This window comes from Hylaeus anthracinus, unplaced genomic scaffold (genome assembly GCF_026225885.1).
Source record: "Hylaeus anthracinus isolate JK02 unplaced genomic scaffold, UHH_iyHylAnth1.0_haploid 11997, whole genome shotgun sequence".
In the NCBI taxonomy this organism is placed as follows: Eukaryota; Metazoa; Arthropoda; class Insecta; order Hymenoptera; family Colletidae; genus Hylaeus; species Hylaeus anthracinus.
This window is the reverse complement of record NW_026534344.1, coordinates 11,495,112-11,515,623: the sequence shown is the minus strand read 5'-3', so window position 1 is coordinate 11,515,623 and position 20,512 is coordinate 11,495,112. Positions and strand designations below refer to the sequence as shown.

General features: G+C 38.6%; 2 long non-coding RNA genes across 3 annotated transcripts; both read left to right on the top strand.

Moving 5' to 3' along the window:
- Window positions 1-1,962: 1,962 nt before the first annotated feature.
- On the top strand, window positions 1,963-2,965 carry LOC128889633 (uncharacterized). The gene is made up of 3 exons (XR_008460477.1): window positions 1,963-2,023; window positions 2,431-2,616; window positions 2,680-2,965. It is a non-coding gene; the product is annotated as an uncharacterized LOC128889633 (long non-coding RNA).
- A 691-nt stretch (window positions 2,966-3,656) lies between these two features.
- On the top strand, window positions 3,657-14,216 carry LOC128889631 (uncharacterized). 2 transcript variants are annotated; one of them, XR_008460475.1, is made up of 9 exons: window positions 3,657-3,965; window positions 4,075-4,376; window positions 4,445-4,569; window positions 5,033-5,173; window positions 5,251-5,660; window positions 10,270-10,344; window positions 10,420-10,494; window positions 10,570-10,798; window positions 10,899-14,216. It is a non-coding gene; the product is annotated as an uncharacterized LOC128889631 (long non-coding RNA). The 2 variants fall into 2 exon arrangements; XR_008460474.1 differs by having other exon boundaries at window positions 4,075-4,569.
- The last annotated feature ends 6,296 nt before the right edge of the window (window positions 14,217-20,512 follow it).

Here is a 20,512-nt window from a genome sequence, read left to right as displayed (position 1 = left end):
CTGATAAATTTCATCGAGATGGGAGGGTCCCTGAACACCCCAAACGAGTTGCAATCGAATACTTTCGTGGACGATTCTAATCTTCTCCTATTTGAATAGTACAATTTTCATCCATTTTAGTGGATGTTTGTAGAATTTTCTACATTCCATGTAGATAAATGTAGTACCTATTTGTAGTTACTCAGTTGGACGCAGTTGGTCTTAATATTGGGTTGTCCAGAAAGTTTGTGCAAATTTTTAAGAAAAATTCAAATGCACATTTTAGGGAATTTTAATATTTTATTTATTGAATTACGTAAGCTCCGTTTTGATCCATAACCTTTTCACCTTTTAAGGGATATACACATGTTATTTGTCTTTAATCACCCGATATATTTAGATCTTTACCAGCTACCAAAAATCGGCATGGACTTTGCAGACAAACTAATATTTTCATCTGTTCAAATAGCTATTGCCGACATTGCTGATATTTATGCCTCTCTATACACAGTTCCATAAGTATTCGTACTCTCCATCTTTATTGAAGAAATTTGTCTAAATTAAATGATGTTACATTTATTTCGAAAGAAATGAGAAATAAAGAAATGTTTTGGAAATGTATGCACACACACAACTTAGCTAATTTATATATTGGGTATTCGAAAAAGTTCGTGGCGTTTCTCAATTATTTGCATGATTTCATCGCATCCTTCTGTGATTAGTCCACCACAGCGTGATGCATCTTTGACATCAAAATTTTGATACAGCATTTTGTTCGTAAAAATCACAAATTTGTTTACAAGCCTGCGTAGCATTCTCGCTTCCCCATACTCGCTTCTCGAATACCCATTATTTCCATTCAATTCGATAACTATTCTTCGTATTTTCATTCACCACCTATGAGAACACCGATATCATTTCGTACCTATATGCGCTCAATTTAAAAATTTCCTTTTATTTAAATAACTACACATAGTACTTCCAATGTAGCCACCAATCGGCTCGATATTTTCCCCTAATAGACTTAGGTGATCTAGTGGATTGCATCGCGAAATTGTCGCGGAATCGTCGCGACCAGAGCGGACTCACAATTAGTAGCGGGGTTCAGGATCGGCCTCCGAGTGTTTCACACTTTCTCACTTGTCAGGTGGGCGGGACGGATCGGTAATTAGTGTGAAGAAATTGTGGCTTGGAGGGTGACGAAGCAAGCACGAGTTCCCGCCACGTGAACAAGTCTGTCGAGACGGTCCCAGGAGTTCTTGCCGTTCCCTGGACTTTGTTGTTTTAATCGAACGGAATTAGTTAATATCCCCTCAGGTGCTCGTTCCCCTCCTCCCTTCCCTTCCCTCCCGCCTTTCTATTCCCATTCGGTTTCTTTCTGAATTTCTTTTTTCGCCTCCCTTCTCCAGTTTCCCGTGCCATGTATTTACCTCGCATCCCGTAACAATAGACGGATTAATTGGTTACGAAGTTTCAGGGACGGTTTTGCGCCACATTCGCGCTTTATTACAGCCGCGAGCGGGCATTCAATTGACCGTGACGAAATACTTTTCCTTAATTGAATAATCAACGGTTAATCAAACGGTCGGCTACGTTCAGATAGCGATCGGCCAGCCCACTTAACGCGGCAAACGGGCCGAATAGCAAGTAATTATTCACACAGTCATCTGAATAATTGCCGAGAAACTCGCGAGCGCGGCTAGCCTTATTAATAGCGACGCGTTTTCGGTGCAATTGCCGCCGTTTGTCTGAGATAAGGCTAATTTACTCGTACCATTGTGATCCTTGTTTGCTCTGCGAATTGCTATTGCCTGACTGTTATCTGAATGGAGAGTTTTTATTTGTTTTTGCTACAAACGAGCTACCTCGGTGGCTTGCAAGCTATTTAAAAGGCACCTGCTTCCTACAAGAAAGCTGCAATTTCTTTGTCAGATTTATGGACGAAAGTTCTCGTCACGTCTATTTTAATTAAACGAAAATTAAGGTGTTTCGAGGATTACCGATTGATTGAATTTTGGGGTTGTTAAAGAAAGTCTTTCGAGGGGTAGGTACTCGTATGGTAGATACTTTCTAGTACGGTGTATTCTGTTGACAAGACTCGCTAACACTAAAACACGAATAATTCTAAAAGTATTACAGCAGAGTGATCTGCTTTATCCACTCTGCGTTCTACATATCCAAGTTTCACCCTGCCTGTGTTATTTATTTGTAGCAAGATTTGTAGCAACTTGTAGACAGAGATACCATTTAAAGTAAGTAGTCTCGCCCACAGAGAGCTAAGTAAGCTTCCTCAAAAGTCTATCGATTTTAAATTTTAATCATAAGTTTCTGCACACTCTAAGTAACCGGCTACCTACGTATTTAATTTTGTTTCCTAACTCGCATCGATCAATTGTAATTTGATCTATTCCAACACGCATCCAGTGACATCATCGTCGTTTTACGTTACAGGAGATGATCGCGATGAGAGGCTGCATTTATTCATACGTCCCCGACAACTGGACGCGTCGACAGGAGAAAATATCGGATCGAAGAATGCCCGGTTAAGTAAGAAGACATGGAAGAAGACCAAGCCACGGAACGCGGAAAATGGGAGGAAGGGAACAGGAGTAACAAATCGTAATGACAGGGGGTGGGGTAAGAAGCTGGATGAATATTGATCTCGAGATACCAGTTCTGATCCGGCTATTCGCGTTGCAGGCTTTTTCCAGCCGTGCACGAGGATACGGTCACTGGGAAAATCTTCCCATGGCGGTGAGAAACGGTGATCGGAGCCACGTCGTGTTAGCTCGTCGACTTCTCGACCGTGCTCGATCTATCTAATTCCTGATCGGTCTGGACGAACCAGAGGTTCGATGTCCATTACGAGGAGACGTGCCAGAAGGGAAACGCTGGTTTCCACGAAGACGTCTTCGTTTTCACGTTTCCATGATTTCACGGGGAGTTCATATTCGTCGCGATAACGCGAGCCACGATTACAGGGTTACACCAGATGCGGAGTTTTGGTACTTATCATAAAATAAAAATTACTTATAGTAGTGCATGAACATGCTTTGTTTGCGGTTCACGTTTTTAGTCCATTTTCACGCAGAAGAGCTTTATTCGAAGTGGTGTTATTCGGTGCGTTAAACGTGTATGTTGCAATTGAATTCAGAGTTTCTTTATAATCAATCACTTATAATTCTAGTTTTAATATAGACTTAGAAGATTGGTAATTTAATGTAACAAAATGTCAAATGAAAATTTTTACTTAAAGTAGAATTATAAGTGACTGAATATTTGTTGTTGATTAAAATTTGTATTACTATTCGCTCCCCTTAATATCAATATCTCTTGAAAGTCTAAATCAAATGACAAGTTTAATGAATTGATGAAATGAATTTTTCATTGTAAATGTATATGTACATGTGTGAACCTTATTTATGTACATATTCATAATGAAAATTTATTTGAAAACATCAACACCAAACTAATTTAGACCTTTAATAAACATAGAGAGTACAAGTACTTCATAACTGACTGTATTTCGTGCCAAAATACACAGAAAGGAAGATGAGTTATAAATTACTTTCTGTAAATTTAATTTGCAATAGAAAGTAGCCATACAACTAATATTACTATTTTTGTATAAGTTTTTCCCAATCTTTGTCATAAATACAATTCTTTTCTTGCAGAATACTCAATAAAATAAAGATTCCAAAGGGGATCACGTCCATTCATCAGGATCAAACTACTGAAATCTCAACTACTTCAGCGATTTTGTTAATATTCAGACGTCCATTGCTGGCGAAGTAACATGGAGACAGTTTCCATTGAGACTACCTTTAACGAATACAAAGATAATTAAAAAGAAAGAATTGCGGCACGGGCACTCACTAAATATCCTGTTTTCGTAAAATTATCGACACGGCCGCCATTAAGGATGCTGACACGAATTACAGCGGTCACGAATTAAGAGACGCGGGATCACGAGTATTCGTTGCTTGGTATTTATAGCTCGACCGTCCGCGTGGGCGGTCGTTGATCTACGATCGTGACTAATCGATTGCTCGATGCGATTAAAATACGTTGTAATTCAATTTTTATCGGTTCCAGGACCCCCTCCCGTTCGTCTCGATCTCTTTTTCCACGCTCGGCCGAGCGTTTTACTAAATTACTCGAGGCTACTGTGTAAAATATAGCCGCCGCCGATGATATCGTTGTACCCGCCGCCCGAGACGCGCCAATGGGACTCGTTTAATTACACGATAAATTTTCATCCGGGCAAACACCTGTCCACAGTTTATTAAAAAGTAATTGGTCGATGTGTATCGTCTCTCGCCGGCGCGTTTGATAAATAAAATTTACTTTGCCGATTAAAATTCGTGACTTTATGGGACGCCTGAAGAACATCCAGAGTAATTAATGGTTGCACTTGATTAGTATAAGTATAATGCTAGCCGCGTATACCGTTGTTTTCCCGTAGCGTTGGAGTAATTTATTTTGAAAGTTTATCGACTGATAACGGGTGTGGCCAGACGAGCGATTTATTTATTTGTGGAGAGGGATGAACTTCGTACAGATGGGAAGGAATTAAATGCTTAGGCTAAGGTAACGTACTCTATGCAATTATATATAGAAAAGGTGACGGATCTTCAATTTTATAATGTATACTTTTTATGTTTGTTTTAACACGTTGGTTACTCATATATGGGTGACAGGACTTTTTACTGGTAATTAATCAAATTAATTCAGAAGATGAGATATTATATAAAATGAATTTGGATAATATTCCTGATTTCTGATAAGGTTGCAAGATAAAGCTGCGATTTGTGGTTTCCAATTATCTGAATACTAAGTTCAAGCTTCAGACAAATTTTCACAAAACTTAGCGTGGGAGTCAACGTGTTAAAAGGGCCCGAGAAAAAATTAAATCTTTCTCGCAAGAAGCAACATAATATTTATCTATTAAAACGAAGCTAGTTGTTAAAATTCTAGATCCACAAATCAAACTCGAGACCTCACCATATTTCGTGTACCATCCATCAATCTACCCTAAACTTTATAATTACAGATTTTCTACCCAAGTCCTTTCCAGTGTCGATTGCGCCCCCCAAATACTATACTTTCAAACCGAATTTTCGCTCAGAAGCAAACGCGAGATCGATTGGACAGATACCAGTGGAATCTGGGACTCGAAGGCTGGTATTCGAAAGTATAATTTGTCTCTTCTTCTCCCAAAACGTTTCGTAGCTGAAAAGTTCCTGGTTAACGCGAAAACTTTGTTTCCAGAGTGCCGGCTGGAAGAGCCGAGTCGTAAAATCGTAGAGGAACGTCGCCACCATTCGGCGCGCCGTTAAATTACAGAGGACGCGAACAATGTCTGAATCGCTTCTGTCATCGTCGTTTACTCGTCGAATCGTCGCGCAGTGCCGCGAGAACTATTTCGCGCGGCGATCACGCAAATGGCCATTGGTCGGCGCGAGTTACGATCCTGCGGAACAATCTTCGATTGCGTTTGAAGACCAGACGGTTCGTCGTGGACAAATAACGCAGTTCGCGGATTGTGCTTGGAAGTTTGCTGCGGATTGCGCTGTTTCGAATGGCTCGATTACTCCTAATTGTCAGACTTTAGTGGACGATTTGAACGAGTGAGGAAGAAGAAGAAGAAGAAGAAGAAGAAGACTATTGTTGTGTAGGAGGTATACTGATTTGAAATCAATATTTTTGTCCTATTTGTAAGATTGTTTTTTTTATGTAATTTACTAGTTATTGTTTTACCAAACACTTATATACGTTATCATCGTTTTTGAACCTGAGAGGATGCTACCATTTTTAGCCAAGAAGGTAGCTAGACAGAAATGTGAATTTAATAATGAGAACGAAAATATGCTACATAATTAAATAGAAATAAATAAAGGTAACTATTAATTTAATGTACAATGATGAATATACTAAACGATTTTCCGCCAAGAACGTAGAACTAAATGAAAGTAAAAACATGCTATATAATGAAAGTGCAAATAAAGGGAACCAAGTACTAATTTAACGTACAATTATGAATATGCTAAAAGATTTTCAGCGAAAAATGCAGCTAAATAAAAATATGAAGTAAATAATAAAAATAAATGAAAGGAGCTACTTAATTTAATGTATAATGATGAATACACTAAACGACTTTCCGCCAAGAACGTAGAACTAAATGAAAGTAAAAACATGCTACATAATGAAAGTGCAAATAAAGGGAACCAAGTACTAATTTAACGTACAATTATGAATATGCTAAAAGATTTTTAGCGAAGAATGCAGCTAAATAAAAATATGAGTTAAATAATAAAAATGAAATCATACCACATAGTGAAACTACAAATAAATGAAAGCAACCACCAATTTAATTTACAGTGATGAATATAAATAAAGGTCACAGAAAAATCCTCCGCGTGAAGGGTAACCAGAAGAGGATCGGCAAGAATTAACCCCCATCGAACCGATTGGTCGTAAATCCTGAACATTATTCTGAAAAACGGTGGAATAAAGTTTCGCTGGTCGTTCGATAGGCGAACCACGGCTAGTTCTCGAACAGGTCTCGGCGATCGTTTGACCAGTTAACCATAAACAAGTTGCTTCGCGGGAAATCGGTGAAACGCATGCTCGAGGGAGGCTCTCGCACGTGTCTCGGCGCTAATAGGAAAGCGATTTATGCTCGCGAGCCTTTTATTTATTATTCCATCGACGCTGCCGTATTTATTATTACACATCCACGGATTCCCGATGCTTTTCGCGCTGGTTTGCGCCGCGGGTGTGTCCATCGATGATAAGTTAATTAGCGCCAGGGTGTCCCGCCTAGCGATTAATCTAAAACGCGCCTGGTTCGCGCAAATTAGATGTCCGTGCTTAGAACGATCTTCCAATGGGGTCAGCGGTTAGTCCGAATGGTGCTTCTGTTATTTCATGCATTCCCATTTCCTTCTCGCGGATCATTTAACCTCTTCGCATTCATCCAGGGCTGGTTAAGGTTTATAAGTGCAATAACTATAGTCAAATAGTTTGTCACTTTAAATAAAGTACATGGATACATGGTTAAGGTTTATCAAGACTTTTGTTTTGTCAAAAATTGTTTACTTTATGTTTAATAACATAGTGTGAGTTGTTATTCCTCTTCCTCTTCTCATATATAATATATGAGATTCAATGATAATTAGATATGAATTGAAAGGTGAATTTTAATTAACACAAATTATTATCTGTATGCAAGACTTAGCCAGAATATACATATGCATTTATCAAAAATGAAATAGTAATATTATATTGATTAACGAAGTATTTATCCACGTATGTTTCGTTTGTGTCTCGGGATAGTTTTAGAAAATTTATTCCCTGTAGGAAAGGTTTAGAGCTCGTGCATGATTTACAGTCTGCAATCTACCGGAGGGAAATTATTTTCCCAGTCGTAGTTAGTAGCGTGAGGTAGTAGCGTGACCGACGATATAAATTACTTATCATATTCAGAAAATAAATAAAAATATGTATAGATTTCATTATTATTTACGTTTAATCAGATTCGAATCTTGTCCAATTTTCTCTTGAATGATGAATAGTATTTTAATCTATTTAAACTATTTTAAATATATTTTCGTACACAATTTTGTTCTTCTCGAAAAGTTTGTGACGATACACCAGGTGAAAGCTATTCAATATATTTTTATTTGGTTACTGGTAAACCGTTTTGAGCATTCCTCGCGAGTTTTGTCGGCAACATTCGATACTCTGTGAGCAAACGATATTACATTAGCGACCTACGCAAACATCTGCCGACATTTCGGCCATAGTGACGGGTTGACGCGTGTTCCGGTCCCCGTCTCCGTCCGCCCTCGTTGTTTGGTTCTGTTGTCTTGACGTACAGTTCACGTTCTCGCGACGTTTTCTTTGATTAGCGAAATACCTGGCCCGTGGCCCTATTCGTGAACGTTCGGTTCGAGGCTTCAATTAATCAAGCTTTACTCCGAGTCTCCCCACAACTAACTCGTCTAGGCTGCATTTCACCAAATTTTATTTCACTTTATTTCTCGTGGTGCATTGTTGGGAATCTGACGAGCTTTGATGATATAAACTTGTCTGCTAGTCAGTTGATTCAAAATACAAAAAATATAATTACATGCATGCACATTTTATGTTATTAAAATTCATGTTAGTATTGAGTGAAGCTTGATGTATCTACAATGTTTCTGCCTGTGGTTTCTGCTTTCCTCAATCTTAGATTTGTATTAGAATTATGAAATTGTGAAACATTTGTTAGAGGAATAGAAGATATTCAATTTTTATGAATATTTGGCAAGTGAAAATATGGGGGAAAGTATGAGGACGAGCATAAATGCAAAAATAGACGAAATTTCAACACAAGACAAAATATAGTTTCATTTAAATTTCAGTTCTTTATTTGAATCTATAAAAATATGAATTTGCATAAACACCCTCGATCTAATTATAAGTATACCTAAATACAACGCAACTTCACTTTGACAAGGACTATAATCATAGAACTATAAATAACAGAAATATTCAAGCTAGAATTATTGCTCCACCCTGTGTATCAATAAACATCAAGTCGTAAATTACATATATTATCTTCTCGTTTCGAACACAGGTAGTAGAGTCATTTAAAGAAGATGCTTTCCATGTACGTTCGCCAGTTATCATCCGATGGTCAAATTAATTTCGTGAGGAGAAAGAAACGTCGACAACCACGTGGACGGAATTAGGTGTTCTCCATTAGAGCTGACCGGAACGTTTACATTCGCCATCCGGTGAGCAGCAATAAATATTTGTTGGGCGACTGTCGAACGCGACCATTAGGCAACACATGGTCTGGCAGACGTGCCTTTGTCGCTCCAGCTAAGTGTTAGCTCGCACGTTATACCACTATTCTTCGGATCGTCCTCGCATTATTGATTCACGTCCAGGATTCTTCCGATTGGGTCGAACTCGAAGCGTTTCTGGTCGATTCCAGCCAGAAATAGGAATTTCTTACCCTGAGTCAACTAGAACAATTCGTGGTCAAATTGGGAGTCTCATTCTAAAGAACTCTTATTGAAGTAAATTAATTTATTGGATTCAATGTAGTTGTATATTTATTTTTATCGACATCGTATCGAGGATTTTGTTCATCCTTGCATCGTATGAGCCGTTCACTGCACAAATCGATTAACTCCAACAGTCACATCAAAATTGTAACACTACTGACAATTATGTTTTGGTTATTCTTTCTTATTCGTCGTTCTTATAAGAATATCATTCGTTATTCTTTCTTAGTCGTTCTAAGTTTCTACCTTTTGGTTCTGTGACATCAAGATAAAGTATCAAATTGCCTACCACCATTGGAGAGAAGACATGTGTCTTGTGACTTACCAAAAAACAAAAAAGTATCGATGCACTATTTCATCCAATCAACTCTAAAGTCATCAAGGACTTCTGATACAATTTTCCCCTCATTCTTCCTCAATTTTCAAATTTTGTAAGATACAAATTACACCAATTACCTTTATCTAGAATCCATCTCCATCATTAGAGTCCACGAAGCTTCCTCAAGTTTTCATTGAAATTTACTACAGTAGTCTAGTTCGAAGCGAGGGTCCTCACCAACCACCAAGTCCAGGAAGTCGAAGTGCGCTGAACAAGGAGCTGGAAAGCCGAGGAGGTCGGTGGCCCGTCATTGATCTCCTGTTAGAATCGAATCACCTCGATATAACAAGATAAATAGTCAGCGGGACACCATGATCGAGGGCTAGCATCGCGGAGTCATGCTGACTGTCCGATCCCATTCGCGCGGGTTCATTCTACGCACGCGGGAAAGCGTTGTAACGTGCTCGAGAGATTGAAGCCTCGTTGTCTGGCGCGACAACCTGCCAAGATGCTTGCCAATTCGCTAACCAGAAAGAAACAACGCACCCCAAGGTCAGGGAATTGAATAAAACGTGTTGGCGTATTTCTTCTTTCTTTCTCGATGGGAGTTGGTTTTGCAATGAAATGTCTTTTGTATCGACAGTTGTGATATTGGGGATTCATGATTAGGTCTGGAGTAGGTCCCCAAAGAGTAGAAATTGGCTAGTTGTATAGTCTTTGATTGGATTATTAGAGATGCTGAAGACAAAATTTGATTTCTTTGTTTTAAGGAGAAATGACGTTTACTGTAGTGAAGATCATACATTAATTATCCTATACTAGAGATGTTATGGAAAGGTTAAAGAAGGTTTATATAAATTAAAAGAAAATTCGAAAAGCGAGTAGCTAATATTCTATTTTTATTTCTTTCAGATGAACTTCAAACACGATGTTGATTATAGTGAAGATCATACATTAATTATCCTATACTGGGGATGTTATGCAAAGGTTAAAGAAGGTTTATATAAATTAAGAGAAAATTCGAAAAGCGAGTAGCTAATATTCTATTTTTATTTCTTTCAGATGAACTTCAAACACGATGTTGATTATAGTGAAGATCATACATTAATTATCCTATACTGGGGATGTTATGGAAAGGTTAAAGAAGGTTTATATAAATTAAAAGAAAATTCGAAAGGCGAGTAGCTTATATTCTATTTTTATTGCTTTCAGATAAACTTCAAAAAATTGCTAGTCGCCAACGGCGTATGGAGTTCCCAGATGGTCACCCATTTACACAAACTAATTATCCAATTACAGAGAAGACTGTGTTCCGTAACGATAGAGTCGTAATCAAGCCTTTGCTAGCTAGAATTGCAATGGTGAACATCGAAGTTAGGCGCATCAGTGACTGGTTGCGTGTCTGACATGGAATGATGATTCTACTGAACAGTGATCTTGGGTAAAGGTTCAACATTTCCTCGACGAGCTACGTGCAATCTTTGTTAACTCGCATAGGTATTTACGTCATCGTTGATACTAATACTGATTTTTGTTTTTAGCTGTTCCAGTGTTGCTTGAGAGCATGCGACTATGTCCATTCTATCGATAGTCGAAGATTAAGTTGCAAATTACAGGTTTTTAGAATAATTACCTTCAAAGAAATGCTTATATCTTTCTTTTCAAAGATCAAGTCACTGCAAAAACACGTGAGCTTCTTACAAATGGGACTTGAATCGGCATACACCCACACACATATAACCGAGTTATAATATTATGTTGGCTAAAAAGTTCGTTCGGTTTATGGTGGTGTTTGTTTTAACTTGGTGAAGACTTTTACAAACCCAGTATCATGAATTTGCCCAAAAGATAGTAAAAGATCATATAACAGAATGGACAATACATTATAGAATAAATATATTTTCATGTCTAAAAAAAATCTTAGACTTAATACATATAATAATAACCGAATATTTTTCATAGCATCTAGAATATATACAAATATTATATAAAAGAACAATTCTGATCTTCGATTCAATTGGAATTATTTCCAAAAGGTCACACTTGGACGACTGCTAATTTGGTTGCCTCTTTTTTACTAATTCTTCTCGAAAACAATTAAACATAAAATAAATAATCGAACTCGTGTAGAAAACTACGATTGCTAAGTTGTTCAAAGAAAACGTAACCAACGTTATCGTCGTCTGTAATAACTGAACGAAAAAAGTGTGTCGACCTCCAACACAGTAACATCAACCACGCAAGATGTGAAATTGAATATCACTGGTCAAAATTGACCCAGCTCGAAAAATTCCTAAAGTCACGCGTACTGTTTTCGTGTCTCCAGGTAAACGTAACCCCGTGACGCTTCCACAGACCGTTTCAGCGCGGATATTCCAAGTTTTCGATCAGCACGAGCTGATCGACTTTTTGTCACGGCTGCTTTTTGCGCGATCATCGCCACCTTCGTCACGGCCACGCCCGGGCACGTGAGGCACGTGTACTCCAACACGGTGTTACAGGTGTTTGCCCATCCTCGGACGTCAAGGATTCTTTTACGCTCTTTCGGGCTCAGTCTATTAACGCCTGCTGCCTAGCAACTTCTTGAACTCCGAACTACGGTGACTCATGTTTTATTTAATTCCATTCGGTTCGCTGCTCGAATTCCTACCATCGGGTTCCTCTTCGTTTTCTACGGTTCGCTTCGACACAGTACACTGTTCCCATGGCTCTCAGCTTCTTTTTTCCTCTTAGCTTTTTCCAGCCCTCTCCCCTTTTTTTTCTCTTCAGTGTCGTCGAAAGAGTCGTAACTTCGTTAAGCGTTTTTACCAGGAATCGGTAGCCAGCGGAACTCGACGATTTGAAACACAAAATTGCCTTGGGTTTTATTAACGGGTGAAAGAAAGGTTTTAGGTGGATTATTCCGTGGAACAAATCGTCGAAAGTTTTAGAAAACGGAGTTGTAGGAGAGAGCATGATAGTATTCTTGCCGTTGGGTTTGTTTTGGGGACAGTTCGATACCGGAGGCCTATGATGATTTCTTCGCGTAGTCGACGCTTGGAATTAGGCTCTTTGAAATCTTTTGTCGATAGCGTGGTGTAAACGAAATTTTTCAAACGCGCAGTGTAGACATATTGTTTTTGTGGGATCTCATAGTAGGAGCGGATAAAACGTTTTGGTGCCTTGAGGATTAGTATACTGTGTTATCCTTGGTTTTTTTTAGGTGGAAATTAGGTTAAAAGACTTTCATTTAAGCGTATATTAAATCTACTATCATGTCGGAATTAACCCTTTGCACTCGAGGCATTCTATTGCCACGAATCTAAGCTTACATTGACCTTGCAGATGTAGCTACTTTGAGATTTAAAAATCAGGTCACCTTTACCTCACCGACAATCATTTTATTGACATTTTGAGATTCAAAGAAATTAAACCTCAATAAACGTTATTGTTGATTGATTCGCTGCGTGAAATCTAGTGGCGACCGAGAGTCACTTATCGAGTGCAAAGGGTTAATAAGTTTGGATCTCTGTAACGATTCCCAATTTATTCGACGAAACTTGCACATTTACACTAATCAACAAAGTATATCCACTTCTCAATTATAATTCTACTAAACTACGCCTAGAGTTACCACTTGTATTTCCGTCCCAATTAAATTTCTCATCAACAAAATAACTATTCAATGCGCGTACGCCATGGCAGAGAATTTCGAAACGTAGAAAGTGGATAATAAGCGTAATGTTTAATTCCGTGGATGGTCGAATTGTTTTCCTGGCACTTTTACCAGACTCTTGGTGGCTCCTCGCCGGCGATAGGAGCGTTAAATAATTTCTGCGGAATGACGGAAAGTACTTTAAGCCAGTGCTATCTTCGCGTTCGCGGCAACGAACGTACGAGAAGAATCGTTCGACAAGAAACCGATGAAGGGTTTATCTTAATCCACGGTTCACCGAGCAGACGAGCTCCTCGCCAATCCCCATTGACCACCCCTTCGATCGACTGTACCCCCTGCACACCCTTTTGCCATAACCGATCACACTTCGCTTGTTTTACTAGCCACTTTTTACCCACTGACAAACTTGCAACCAGAATCACGTCCTTCACCCATGCGCGACAACATAATGTTACTCCCATAACGTTCATTCTTGGATAGACTCTCTACACACTATTGTGTGTTGGTACATTGTTTCACTGAATTCAAAGGGGATACAAACGTTCGGAGGCTCGTCTGTCCCGTGACTTTTACTCTAAGATTAACCTTCTATGGATCTGGCTAACTTTCAGGTCACATGTTAATATATCAGCATTTTACCAAATGATTTTAATCTTTTCACAAAATGACGTATATGTCTTAATTATATACTATCTCTGATAATCACTAATAATATTAATGGTGGTTGACAGCACCAACAATTTGAAATATTAAAATAAATGCCTTGCAAGTTGTTTGCAGAAAACAAAAATTCGGTCCATAGAGGATTAAAGTGCTTTCAGGTGCCATGCTATTAATATTTCTGGAGTGGTATTATTTTAGATATATTGAGATTTTATTTTGCTTGTAATTTTGTACTCTTTGTTCAATAGCATTCGATAACTATCAATATCAAGAATAAATGATATTGGGTACTTCAATACGTTGTGAGATGTTTCACTTAAAATACTTATGAAAAAGAAATTAAATCGTTTTGGGGCAGAAATTAAATTCAATGTGGAAAGAATTGTAGTGGTCTATGTTAAAATAATTGTAGTGGTGCTATGAGATTCTCTATAAAAGATAAAGAGTACGAGTGTGTAAATTGTTTCATTTCTCTTCTTCTTTATTCAGGAATATCACGGAAATTAAATCTTCATACAAAATGAAATAAAATTCCATGTAAAATTAATTTCAGTAGTCGATACGTTACTAAAATCTAGCGTCCAAAATTACCACAAGATTCTCCACAAAAAACAAAGTGTGTTATGCTTCGAAAATTGTCCCATTCTTGTCCTATTCGATTCAGGAGTATCACAGTGTCGGATGGAGGTCGTCTAACAAAATTCTATAGCGATTCTCGCAGCTCCCAATGAAAGAGGAGAGTGCGCTCGGTGGCCGATCTCTCGCCATTGCTCTCTTAATTTCACGCCGGCGAACGCACTCGAGGGAGGTGGATTTACGGCCGGTTTTGTGGCATTCTTTCATCCTCCCGTTGCAGCGTAAGGCGGTGAGCACGCGGATTGGTTTCTCATTGTCGAGGCGACCGTCCCGCGCGAGTTTAACAAGCGTTCCCATTGCGCGCCGCGTAAACGCGCGAGGCTGTGTGCACAGCATACTGGAACGAGCGCTGTCCCATATTATTTTTTTTCCCATCTGCGTTCCACGAATCCGTGCATCGCTTATGATTCGAACGATGGGAGGGAGTTTACAATGAAAACTACGAGACAATTTTTAAAGTTATATTATAAGCGATACTTTTAATTAATAACTCTTCTGATCAGTTATTTGACAGGATTTTTGATAAACTTGAACGATACAATCATAACACATAAAAAGAGAGCTTTACAAGTCAAATTTAACAATACTTTAAACATTTTATTTTTAATACTTAATTCACATAAATCTCATGTAATCTGATTTCAAGTATCAAGCTTCATAGAAATGAAAAGAATCGGATTGCTTCGACATTTTGTTCTTACAACTACGTATGTTCTTTATAAATATGCGAGGGAAGATCAGAAGTAATATGATTATTATAAATAAATGGTAAGTGTACTTTAGAAAGGTTCAGAATTAATTTCTACACTCGAAATGTGGTTCTATCAGCTTGAAATTGTTTGTTCAACTGGCAAATCTATATCGTTTGTTTGAGTAGTTTATCCAGGAAATGTTAACAAAGTATTGGACCATTAAATGCAAGTTATAGAGACTTTGTTTCTCAAGAATCTCATAGTAGGACAAAATTGGTGTCACAAAGAACTTTTTGCCCTCTCCAATGCGAAACTGTTCTCGATGAACTGTATAGCGAATTGGGCTGACCATTGTAGTCATCATTTCACTGATTGGTTGCGTCGAAGAAGGATGGTTTCTGTTCTGTGGTCTTCGGACTTGAGAAGGACAAGCCAACGTTTCAAAACTACGTAGTTTAATTGACGGGATTGTTCGCGTGACTCAGTTTTCAGCTCGCTTAAGAAATGATGTGTTTGCTGGCCGTCGAACGGTGCCCATAACCTGTCTGACTAGCTGCCACAGCCGCGACGGATATACTATGAACCCACCACCAGCACGCACCACCACCCAGGGCCACGGGAATGACGACGGTGACACCGACGCCACCCTGGCTGAGGGAAAAACTCATGGCCGATCGATGGATCCGTCAAATGGATATCGAGGCCAGGATTATTTATGGGACCGACTGTTCGCTCCTTGAGCTGTCACGGGACTCTTTTTGGGGCAGCAAGGCAGACCATGGCACTGTGAAAAGAATCGCTCGATGCATGCGAAAGAAGATCGTAAGATTTTCTTGTCTCGTTGTATTAATTGCAATAGCAGATAGCGAAATTCTTCTTTGGGAAAATTTTGGTGGGATTTCATAAGTTTGGACGCGATGGATCGCAACGTGTTCATGGAATAGCTTTGTGGGTGAGAAAGATTGATTTTAAAATAGAATCAATAGGTTTTTGAGGGAAAAAGACTTAAGATTAGATAGATTCGTTTTGGAACAATTTTATTATCACAGCACAACAGGATTTTGTGTATCGTTTTGATGTGTCGAATTCATGTTTGCAATTAGAATTTATTTATCGTATCCAGTTTATAGTAACATTATCACATATCACAGCACGAAAGGATGCTCCTTCTTCGAACAAAACCAGATGTACATTATTAATTTTGATGTGTCCAAGTCATGTATGAAATTAGAATTTGTTTATCGCATCTATAATAATTTTCTCCAAATTTGTGTTACTCGACTCTGTTCCGAAAAATGTCACAGCATTATAAATGAACATTATACGAACATTATAAAAACAAAAATGCCAGTTTAGATCCAGATGAGCTAGCACTCTTGGACACTGAATATAGACAGTATATTATTATATAATAATTTAATCAATTTCCGATCAAGTGAGGCTACTTTCCCATTTGCAAACGTATCAAAAAAAAAAAAAAACGAAACGAATAATTTCTTCAATTTCCAATACAACATGTTTCTACTGAACCCTCTTCGACAATTCACAAAATTCTGACTCCTGGTCTCTCGATTAAAGGCTCCCAAGGATCTGAAAGTCGAGGATCTCTCAACTAAAAGACGCGTAGTTGAAAACGCGAAGCTCGATGATCTAGCGACGGAACGCAGCGGTCGACGGGTGGGATCCCAGGCTGGTCGAAAGAAACCGCGCAGTTTCCACGTACCGATCGATCGATCGATCGATCAATATTCAACGTGCATGTTAATGGGCGATTAATAGTCGCGCGGCTGGCCGAGAGCGAGGCTCGGTATCCTCGCATACGTGGCGTGCCGTCCCGCAGCTCGGTTTTTCAAAAGAGGTTTTGTAATCGGCATGTCCACGGGCCCCTGGTCTCATTCGTATGCGGTCGACGTGGCCGCGAAGGAGCTTATAAGTAACACAGTAATGACACAGCCTGTCATGGCGCGGAACAGTTTTCTCGGCTCCCATTGTCGTTAAGCGGCCAACCAGAGCTGATTTATCGGCGCCGCCAGGGAAATTCCGCGCGGATCTCCTCTAGCTGGATGCCTTTTCCACGTATATCTGCCTACGTGTATTAACACTGCTTCTTTTTTTTTTTAAATCACGCGCACAGGATCTGCTTGGATCTGTCTAGGAGTTGGCTCTGGGTCCAGGGGTTGCCAACGTTCGATGAGTCTTTTGCGTGTTGATAAGAATTCTATACTTACAGTCAGTGTAACAAGTAGACTGCGGATCTTTATGCATTTATAGGAAATTTGAACGTGCAAGAAACTACAAAATGTAAACAATATGCAAAAATATAAAAAAGATTAAAAGTAAAGTTCATGTTATAATATTTGCAGAATAAAATAAATTCCTATTTAGGTTCCATTTTTGTAGGCACGTTTTATGATTTTATTTTGCATAAAGATCCGCAGTCTAGTAATAAGTATTCGTACAAGAACCATTTATTTTAAATTTGAAGGGATTGCACGGATGAGACTGAAGAACACTGTGTATAACAAAAACAATTTATTAACCGACAGGAGCGTGACTCGATGTCGACTCCGACAGAGCCAAGAACGGACTATCTCCGTAATAACGTTCGGCTGTCCGTACCGTGGCGACCATGGGAAAAACCCTATGGAAAATTCCGAGTGGAAAGGGATAAGGGCTTCCTCCTGTCCGTGTCGAATGACCGTCGAGTCAGCGCACCAAAGTCAAGATTTATTTGTTTATGACTCTCTGATTCGACGGTGCAGACGGCCGAAGATGTCGCCAAGATGCCTACTTTCCACTCGGAGTCTCCTATGTCGCCACAAATTTGTTCCTGTACGGATACTTCTTACACTGAGTGTATGTAGGGAAGGTAGGGTGTTATAATTGAAATTTTTATGGATCTACTTGAATCTACTTGAATCTACTTGGATCTGACTAGGAGTTAGCTCTAGGTCCAGGGGTTGCCAAAGTTCGATGAGTCTTTGCGTGTTTATGAGAATTCTATACTTTTTTGGGGAAGGTAGGGTGTTATAATTGAGATATTTTATGGTCCACGCAATAGTAGGCGAAGTTTAAGTCATCGTTTTGATATTTGATAAGTTTTTTGAGAAATATAAGTTTCTGAAGTTGGCGTTTTTCTTAGAGTTTTCTGCGAGTTTTCTTTGAAAGATTTTTGTGTTTGGAATCGCTGAACGATATGAACTTTGAGTTTTTGTGTCGTGGTAGTGAAGAAATACTCCCTTTAATCGAGTCTTTATTTTATTTGTAAAGTCACTTTTTAAAAAGAGAAATGTTACAAATATTTTTCTACCATTTCTACTGTTTGTCAGCTAATTATTATAGAATTGTCCATACTTACAGCGACAACGTTTTCGTACTTCTACCTGTGAGGCTACTTCAACCTCAAAATAGAACGATATTTGCTAGAACGAAATTTTCAACTTTTCTTGAAAGGAAAAGAATTGTTTACTATTTTATAATATATTTAGCAGAATAGAACTTTGGATCCGTTTTGCTGTATGATCTGTTCACGATAGATTGCAGAGGAAACTTACTATCATGATTCGAAAGTTATCTGACGGGTGGTTTAAAAGTTTCATGTTTATAAATCCTCATCTGCTAGAATTATAATCTCTTCTGCAATTTACCAAGGTTCTCGCCTTGAACGGCTCTATTTCAATACTTTTATAAACGGTATCACCCATTCACTAAGTCACCGCCTCGTTATCAGCCTCTTCGTATCTCGAAAACTGAATTTTTCTTAGCCGATTGCAATGTATCAAAAGTGTAGATTATTTCAGCTATATATAACTGAATTTAGTTTACGTATCGTGTACATAAGTTAAGATAACCGTGTCCATTATTTATCTTCCACTTTTGCATCAATGCTTACTTCGAGAAAATATTAATATCGCCATAGTTAAAAATTCAAACAAGATGTTCTGTTACACTTTTATTACATTGGCTTTATTTAGCCTTCGATTTCTACAAATCAGAACTCCATCTGAGTAATTTTGCAATGCGATTTGGCATGTCTGGATGATGATGGAAAATGACGATGAGACGTGTCAGAGGCAGATACATGTTAGAAATAGGTCTAAGAAATGGAACTTCAGTTCTAAATCTCCATTCCTTACCTTCACACTATCTCAAGGGAACTGAATTGCCACTAAAAAAGACACAGCGATATTATGTGTGTGTAAGACCCTATCACCTTTTATATAAACAATAAACCGAACCTTTCCAAATATCCACAGAAACAGCATCTCCTTCAACAAGACAATAAAGATAAATTTTTATACTAGATTTTTATCAACAAAAATCTAACGACAGAAAGACCTGCACATATTCCCCGTTGGCATCGAAAGGGTTGAAGAAAAGTGCGTAAAACTTGAAGAAAAAACCTCGAACGGCGTATGCAACGCCCTGGATACCGCTCCAGAAAACGGTTTTCCTTCAAGACGGTCTCGAACAGGAAGGGATAAATATTCCCGACAAATTATCGTTCCAGATATTGCGAACGATAATCGCTCGCGATAAGGACGCGTGCCTACAAAACTGTCCGATGCGTAAGACCGCGAAACGATACGTCGTCCAATTAAAACCGCTCCCAAGCTCTGCGGGGTTATACATTTTCTTCTTTCCACTAAAAACGGCATCGCGCATCTGGCATCGTTAATTAATCACGAATATTTATTGCGTACTCTTCATGCTCATCCGCCAGTCTATCCCGAGGCAATTAGCGAAATTATTGCACAAGGAAGGAGAGGGAAAGAGAGAGAAAAAATACGTGCGATTTCTTCACCGCGATTCACTGGCCCGTGTTTCACGGCGTCGTCTCGCTGAAAGCACTCCAGACATCACCCCGATCGTATCCTGCAGCAATAATTAGCTCGTTAATGCCTGATTCATTCCACCTATTCAATTTCCCGATTATTCGACAGTGGCAGTGTTCGAATCCGCTTTGTGGATACACACAGAGCACTGTCGCTTCTTCGTGACCATTTGCCTTGATTCGGTGGTCAGCGATTCGTCTGGGTCAGATTTTAAAAAATACAGTGCATCCTGCACAATGCATCTTTTCGTGGTGCACAATCTTTATGTCCCTCAATTAAAAGAAAAGTAAAAATGTAATTTTCCTAAATATTGATTCTCTTTTCAAGTACCGAAATTTAATTTGGTTTAATAACTGTTTTTTTTTTTAATGCATACGATACTGTGCAAAAGTTGTAGGCCACTACGATACATTACATCTTTTACATTTTTACTACTAAGGAGGAGTACTGGATAAATATTTTACTTTATCGATATTATTGTACAGTGTACTTGTCCAAAATGAAATGAGAATAGCATAAATTCAAAGGAGAATATAATATTTTTTACAATTCTATTATATGTATGCGTAGTATACTAATATCTATAAGACGCAGTAACATTTGTACATTATGTTTATTTCTTAACACGGATTTATTTAAGAGTAATGTAAGCTTAACATGGTGCTGTAACATTG